This window comes from Chiloscyllium plagiosum, unplaced genomic scaffold, assembly GCF_037043375.1.
Source record: "Chiloscyllium plagiosum isolate Xiang-an unplaced genomic scaffold, Cpla_swu_hap1 HiC_scaffold_32, whole genome shotgun sequence".
NCBI lineage: Eukaryota > Metazoa > Chordata > Chondrichthyes > Orectolobiformes > Hemiscylliidae > Chiloscyllium > Chiloscyllium plagiosum.
This window is the reverse complement of record NW_028270170.1, coordinates 5037620-5046533: the sequence shown is the minus strand read 5'-3', so window position 1 is coordinate 5046533 and position 8914 is coordinate 5037620.

The following is an 8914-nucleotide window of genomic DNA, read 5'->3' as shown; positions in this document are numbered from 1 at the left end:
TGTATTCCATGACATCTAACCTTGCTAACCAGTCTCCCATGGGGAACCTTGTCGAACGCCTTACTGAAGTCCATATAGATCACATCTACCACTCTGCCCTCATCAATCTTCTTTGTTACTTCTTCAAAAAACTCAATCAGGTTTGTGAGACATGATTTCCCCACGCACAAAGCCATGTTGACTATCCCGAATCAGTCCTTGCCTTTCAAAGTACATGTACATCCTGTCCCTCCGGATTCCCTCCAACAACTTGCCCACCACCGATGTCAGGCTCACTGGTTTATAGTTCCCTGGCTTGTCTTTACCGCCCTTCTTAAACAGTGGCACTGTATTTGCCAACCTCCAGTCTTCCAGCATCTCTCCTGTGACTATCGATGATACAAATATCTCAGCAGGAGGATCAGCAATCACTTTTCTAGCTTCCCACAGAGTTCTAGGGTACACCTGATCAGGTCCTGGGGGATTTATCCACCTTTATGGGTTTCAAGACATCCAGCACTTCCTGCTCTGTAATATGGACATTTTGCAAGATGTCACTATCTATTTCCCTACATTCTATATCTTCCATTTCCTTTTCCACAGTAAATACTGATGCAAAATACTCGTTTAGTATCGCCCCCATTTTCCGCGGCTCCACACAAAGGCCGCCTTGCTGATCTTTGAAGGGCTCTATTCTCTCCCTAGTTACCCTTTTGTCCTTAATGTATTTGTAAAAACCCTTTGGATTCTCTTTAATTCTATTTACCAAAGCTATCTCATGTCCCCTTTTTGCCCTCCTGATTTCCCTCTTAAGTATACTCCTACTGCCTTTATATTCTTCTAAGGATTCACTCGATCTATTCTGTCTATACCTTACATACGCTTTCTTCTTTTTCACTTGATGGGAGGAAAAAATTAAGATAATCACTAATCACCAGTCAAGAATCTAGGAAAAGCCTTGTTACCCAGTGAAAACTTGGAACTGGACACAACAGGGAATAGCTGAGGTGAATGGTATGAGTACCCGTGAAAGCAAGGTAAGTCCATGTGAGAGAAAAGAATAGAAGGTCAATTTATCAGGGGGTCAGTTGAAGAAGCATGGGAGCAAAATTGGATGGAGCATAACCACTGGCATAGATTAGTTGGGATTTTGTGTCACTAATACCTCTGTTGTCATCTCAATGTAAACATTTCTCTCCATTCATTCCTGGGAAGCACATTGGGGCATATTGCACTGTTATATAAATGCAAGTTGTTGTTGTGGAACTGCCACTCAGGTTAAGATTAGTTAAATTAACAATGAGTATGAAGAGAGCTGGGCATCTTTTGTTCTGAATGACTTTTGAGCCACACCACAAGTTGTCTTTACTGTTCCAGACATTGGGGAATTGGAAAAATAGAAATTATTTTTGAGTAAGGAAAAGAAATGGAGAAATCTTTAACCTATTTATAATGAATACCTGGAGAGTTTAAAATAGATCACCAAGGGACTTTTCTATGACAACGACTTATCTGAACAACGCTAATGATATCATAAATGACATCATGCTCCTGAATCTTAGCCAAATTGCAAAATAAAATCATCCCTGTCCCTCAGTTGAATACTAAACTTTACAAAGCTTTGTATCCTTTTGTTTTCATTTTTAAGAAATTGCATTATGTTTCTAATAATTATTTCTATTGATTATTCTGATCATTAATTGATCTAAATCATGAAACACCTCAACTGGCAGTGAAAAATGAAGCAAAACAGTGTTTAACATTTTAGCAATGATCTAATATGGATGAAGTAAGTGTCTAAAATTAACCAAAGGAATGTAAAAAGAAACCTATACAATCGCTGGGATTATGCCTTTCAAGCTATAACTCTGATCTGAGAAGTGATGTGTTTATTCTCTGGACCTGTACTATTTTGAAACATTTTCACAGATTCAACACAAACTTGTGTTGTGTTTTACACCACGGTAGCAGCACCCATTAAAGATCAGGTTAGTTTGCACTGAACAATTTTCTCATTCTTCTCACAGCTCAGCAAAGGTGCAAATTTGTTCTTGGTTCTGTGAAGGGCAATAGAGAGAAAGAGTTTTCAATGTGTGAAACTCTAATTAATTGCCCCAGTTAATTCAAATCATTCCAGATGTTTCCGTTTCATCTTTAAGTGGTTCATCCAATTTTTTTTCCCCATGACCTATTTTAAAGAAATCCTAGACACAAGGCTCTGAACTAAATAGGACATCCCATTATAACCCAGGTACGGCTACTATCTGACATTAACAGCCAGAAGTTTCCTTGTTTAGTTCTGGCAAAATTGGAGTCATCCTTTTAGCTTCATTGGGAACTTTCAGAACATAAGGATAGCGTTGTTCATTTATGCCTAAAATCTGTTCTGCCATCGATGAGATTATGGTGGGCTTGTATTTTATCTCCATCCACCTGCCTTAGCTCCACTTCCCTGCATAGTGTTACCTAGCTAAAATCTAGTGATCTCAGATTTAAAAAGATTAATGGAGCTAGCATCTACACTTTTAAAAAAAATCAAACAGGGTTCCAAAGTTGCACTACCTTTTGCAAAAAGAAGTGTTTCATAATTTTTTTCTTTCTGAATATGCTTAGTTCTGATTTTAAAGTAATGTCCTCCTTGACAGACATCAGTAGAAAAAGGTATTCTTTACTTGAAATACCATTTCTTTAAAAAATCAAATTTCTACTTCACCTGTATTCTAAGGAATATAAAGACAGTTTATATGCTCTTTTGTCATATTCTGATGCTAGGAGCTTAGAAATCTTTTAATGAATTTACAATGCACTTCCATATCCTTTCCAAGTTACTGGTCTCAACACTGTACCCAATTACTCCAGGTATGGTCAAAGCAGCACTAAGTATCTTTATAACAAAACACATCCCCCCTCCCCCCCACTTTTTATTTTATAGTTTATTAGTTATACAGAAAACATTCATTAGCCTTTGTGATTATCATTTGTACCCGAGTACTACATTATATACGGCATTTTGCCCCAATTCGATATCCTTTTCTGCTTAAATGGTTAGACTTTACCTGATAGTTCAAGTCCCAAGTATTCTGTTTAATTATTTGGTAACACTGAAACTGAACGTTCACTCCATTAACAAGATTGCCTGTTTTTGTGTCTGTAATATTCCATGTCTGTGTACCTGCAATCACTGAAACGTTTACTCATTCCCAGATTTATTTAATAATCCAGTGAGGAAGGCCTGTCACACCTCTGCCAACTCTTTAGAAGAGTGATCTAATGACTCCCATACTCTTCCTTTTTCTCACACATATTTTCCACTTCTGATGTTTACTTAATTCCCTTCTGAATATCATTTTTGAATTTATTTCCCTTACCAGGATCCAAGCGATTGATTGTGACAGGGGACTCTCTAGTCAGAGGGACAGACAGACATTTCTGTGGCCAGCAGCGAGAAATCAGAATGGTGTGTTCCCTCCCTGTGCCAGGGTCAAGGATATCTCAAAGAGGGTGCAGAATGTCCACAAAGGGAAGAGGGACCAGCAGGAGGTTATTGCACACATTGGAACTAACAACATAGGAAGGGAAAAGGATGAAATTCTGAAGGAAGAATAGAGAAAGTTCGGCAGGAATTTAAAAAGGAGATCCTCGAGGGTTGTAATATCTGGAATACTCCCGGCGCTACGAGGGTCGGAATAGGAGGACAGAGCAGATGAATGCGTGGTTGAGGAGCTGGTAGAGGGGAGAAGGGTTCAAATTTTTGGATCATTGGAATCTGTTCTGGTGTAGAAGTGACCTGTACAAGAAGGACGGATTGCACCTGAATTGGAAGGGACTAATATACTGGTCGGGCGATTTGCGAGAGCTGCTCAGGAGAATTTAAACTAGTAAGGTGGGGTGGGGGTGCACAGTGGGACCCAGGGAAATAGTGAGGAAAGAAATCAATGTGAGACTGGTACAGTTGGGAAAGGGAGTGAGTCAAACAGTCAGGGCAGGCAGGAACAAAGCAGAGAACAAGATAGGACTGATAAATTAAACTGCATTTACTTCAATGCAAGAGGCCTAACAGGGAAGGAGATGAACTCAGGGCATGGTTAGGAACATGGGACTGGGATATCATAGCAATTACAGAAATGTGGACAGGACTGGCAGCTTAATGTTCCAGGATACAAATGCTACAGGAAGGCAAGAGAGGAGGGGAAATGGCATTTTTGATAAGGAATAGCATTATGGCTTTACTTAGGGAGGATATTCCTGGTAATACATCCAGGGAAGTTATTTTGGTGAAACTGAGAAATAAGAAAGGGATGATCACCTCATTGGGATTGTATTATAGACCCCCTAACAGTCAGTGGGAAATTGAGAAACAAATTTGTCAGGAGATCTCAGTTATCTGTAAGTATAATAGGGTAGGGGATTTTAATTTTCCCAACATAAACTGGGACTGTTAAGTGTTTAGATGGAGAGGGATTCAGTATGTGGATGTATCTACAAAGGTGCAAAACATGACCTACTCTTGGGAAATAAGACAGGACAGGTGACTGAGATGTCAGTGGGGGAGCACTTTGGGGCCAGCGACCATAATTCTATTAGTTTTAAAATAGTGATGGAAAAGGACAGACCAGATCTAAAAGTTGAAGTTCTAAATGAGTCACAAATAAGTAGAATGGATGGCTTTGAGGTATGTAGAGAAGAGGTGTTGGAAATCCTGGAAAAGGTGAAAATAGATAAGTCCCCTGGGCCTGATGGCATTTATCCTAGGATTCTCTGGGAAGCAAGGGAGGAGATTGCAGAGCCATTGGCCTTGATTTTTATGTCGTCTTTGTCTACAGGAGTAGTGCCAGAAGACTGGAGGATAGCAAATGTGGTTCCCTTGTTCAAAAAGGGGAGTAGGGATAACCCTAGTAACTATAGGCCGGTGAGTCTCACTTCTGTTGTGGGCAAAGTCTTAGAGAGAATTGTAAGGGATAGGATTTATGCACATCTGGATAGGAATAATGTGATCAAGGATAGTCAGCATGGTTTTGTGAAGGGCAGGTCGTGCCTCACAAACCTTATTGAATTCTTTGAAAAGGTGACGAAGGAGGTTGATGAGGGGAAAGCGGTAGATGTGGTATATATGGATTTTAGTAAGGCGTTTGATAAGGTTCCCCATGGTAGGCTACTGCAGAAAATACGGAGATATGGCATTGAGGGTGAGTTGGAGGTTTGGATTAGGAATTGGCTGGATGGAAGAAGACAGAGGGTAGTAGTTGATGGCAAAGTTTCTTCATGGAGTGCCGTCACTAGCGGTGTTCCGCAAGGATCTGTTTTGGGACCATTGCTGTTTGTCATTTTTATAAATGACCTGGAAGAGGGGTTAGAAGGTTGGGTGAGCAAGTTTGCGGATGATACGAAAGTCGGAGGAGTTGTTGACAGTGAGGAAGGATGTGGCAGGTTACAGCAGGATATAGAGAAGCTGCAGAGCTGGGCAGAAAGGTGGCAAATGGAATTCAATGTAGCTAAATGTGAGGTGATTCACTTTGGGAAGAATAACAAAAAGATGGGGTACTGGGCTAATGGTCGGATACTTGGTAGTGTGGATGAGCAGAGGGATCTTGGTGTCCATGTACACAGATCTCTGAAAGTTGCCACCCAGGTAAATAGTACGGTGAGGAAGGCATATGGCGTACTGGCTTTTATTGGTAGAGGAATTGAGTTCCGGAGTCCTGAGGTCATGATGCAGTTGTATAAGACTCTGGTGCGGCCACATCTGGAATATTGTGTGCAGTTTTGGTCGCCATACTATAGGAAGGATGTGGAGGCACTGGAACGGGTGCAGAGGAGGTTTACCAGGATGTTGCCTGGTATGGAAGGAAGATCGTATGAGGAAAGACTGAGACACTTGGGGCTATTTTCATTAGAGAAAAGAAGGTTTAGGGGTGACTTAATTGAGGTGTACAAGATGATTAGGGGGTTAGATAGGGTTGACAGTGTGAACCTTTTCCCGCGTATGGAGTCGGGTATTACAAGGGGGCATAGCTTTAAATTAAGGGGGGGTAGATATAGGACTGAAGTTAGGGGTAGGTTCTTCACTCAGCGAGTCGTAAGTTCATGGAATGCCCTGCCAGCAGCAGTGGTGGACTCTCCCTCTTTATGGGCATTTAAGCGGGCATTGGATAGGTATATGGAGGATAGTGGGTTAGTATAGGTTAGGTGGGCTTGGATCGGCGCAACATCGAGGGCCAAAGGGCCTGTACTGCGCTGTATTCTTCTATGTTCTATGTTCTAAATCGGAGAAAGGCCAATTTTGACGGTATTAGGCAAGAACTAGCTGATTGGGAGCAGATGTTCGCAGGTAAAGGAACTGCTGGAAAATGAGAAGCCTTCAGAAATGAGATAATGAGAGTCTGGAGACAGTATATTCCTGTTAGGGTGATAGGAAAGGCTGGTAGTGGGGGGAGATTGCAGAGCCTTCGGCTTTGATCTTTATGTCGTCTTTGTCTACAGGAATAGTGCCAGAAGACTGGAAGGTAGCAAATGTTGTCCCCTTATTCAAGAAGGGGAGTAGAGACAACCCTGATAATTATAGACCAGTGAACCTTACTTCAGTTGTGGGCAAGGTTTTGTAAAGGATTATAAGAGATAGGATTTATAATCATCGAGAAAAAATAATTTGATTAGGGATAGTCAACACGGTTTTGTGAAGGGTAGGTCATGCCTCACAAACCCTACAGAGCTCTTTGCAAAGGTGATCAAACAGGTGGATGAAGGTAAAGCCATTGATGAGGTGCATATGGATTTCAGTAAGGCATTTGATTAGGTTCCCCATGGTAGGCTTCTGCACAAAATACAGAGGCATGGGTAGTTGATGGAAAATGTTCAGCCTGGAGTTCACTTGGTAATGGTGTACTTCAAGGATCTATTTTAGGTCCACTGCTTTTTGTCATTTTTATAAATGACCTGGATGAGGGCATATAAGGATGGGTAAGTAAATTTGTGGATGACACTAAGGTCGGTAGAGTTGTGAATAATGATGAAGGATGCTGCAAGTTACAGAGAGACATAGATAAACTGCAGAGCTGGGTTGAGAGGTGGCAAGTGGAGTTTAATGTGGAAAAATATGAGGTGATTCACTTTGGAAGGAGTAACAGGAATAAAGAGTACTGGGTTGATGGTAAGATTCTTGATAGTGTAGATGAGCAGAGATCTTGGTGTCCATGTACATAGATCTCTGAAAGTTGCCACCCAGGTTGATAGGGTTGTTAAGAAATGTTGGCTTTTATTGGTAGAGGGACTGAGTTTTGGAGCCATGAGGTCATGCTGCAGCTGTACAAAACTCTGATATGGCTGTACTTGGGGTATTGCATACATTTCTGGTTGCCACATTATTGGAAGGATGTGGAAGCATTGAAAAGGATGAAGAGGAGATTTAACAGGATGTTGCCTGGTATGGAGGGAAGGGCTTATGTGGAAAGGCTGAGGGACTTAAGGCTGTTTTCGTTAGAGAGAAAAAGATTAAGAGGTAACTTAATAGAGGCATACAAGATGATCAGAGGATTAGATAGGGTGGACAGTGAGAGTCTTTTTCCTCTGATGGTGATGGCAAGCACGAGGGGACATAGTTTTAAATTGAGGGGTGATAGATATAGGACAGATGTCAGAGGGTAGTTTCTTTACTCAGAGAATAATGGGGTGCAGAAAACCCTGCCTGCAACAGTAGTAGACTCGCCAACATTAACAGCATTTAAATGGTCATTGGATAGTCATATGGACAAGAATGGAATAGTGTAGGTTAGATGGGCTTCAGATTGGTTCCATAGGTCGGTGTAATATCGAGGGCTGGAAGGCCTGTACTACACTGGAATGATCTATGTTCTATGTAGGTGTAGGGAAAGCTGGATGACAAGAGAAATTGACATTTTGGTTAAGAAAAAGAAGCAAGCATATGTCAGGTATAGACCGGAGAGATCAAATGAATCCTGAGAAGAGTATAAAGGCAGTAGGAGTATACTTAAGAGGGAAATCAGGAGGGAAAAAAGGGGACATGAGATAGCTTTGGCAAATAGGGTTAAGGAGAACCCAAAGGGACTCTATAAATATATTAAGGACAAAAGGGCAAGTGGGAAGAGAATAAGTCCCTCAAAGACCTGCAAGGTAGCTACGTGTGGAGCCGCTGGAGATGGGGGAGATAATAAACGATTATTTTGCATCAGTGTTTACTGCAGAAAAGGACATGGAAGATATAGACTGTGGGAAAATAGATGGTGACATTTGAAAAATGTCCATATTACAGACGAGGAGATGCTGGATATCTTGAAATGCATAGAAGTGGATAAATCCCCAGGACCTGATCAGTTGTACCCTAGATCTCTGTGGGAAGCTAGGGAAATGATTGCTGTATCCCTTGCTGAGATATTTGTATCATCGATAGTCACCAATGAGGTGCCAGAAGCCTGGAAATTGGCTAACGTGGTGCCACTGTTTAAGAAGGGTGGTAAGAAAAAGCCAGCAAACTATAGACTGGTGAGCCTGACATTGGTGGTGGACAAGTTGTTGGAGGGAATCCTGAGGGACTGAATTTACATGTATTTGGAAAGGCAAGGATTGATTAGGGATAGTCAGCATGGCTTTGTGTGTGGGAAATCATGTCTCACAAACTTTATTGAGTTTTTTGAAGAAGTAAGAAAGAGATTGATGAGGGCAGAGTTGTAAACTTGATCTGCATGGACTTCAGTAAGGCATTTGACAAGGTTCCCCATGGGAGTCTGGTTAGCAAGGTTAGATGTCATGGAATACAGGGAGAGCTAGCCATTTGGATACAGAACTGGCTCAAACGTAGATGACAGAGGGTGGTGGTGGAGAGTTGCTTTTCAGACTGGAGGCCTGTGACCAGTGATATGTCACAAGGTTCGGTGCTGGGTCCAATAGTTTGCATCATTTACATGAATGATTTAGATGTGAG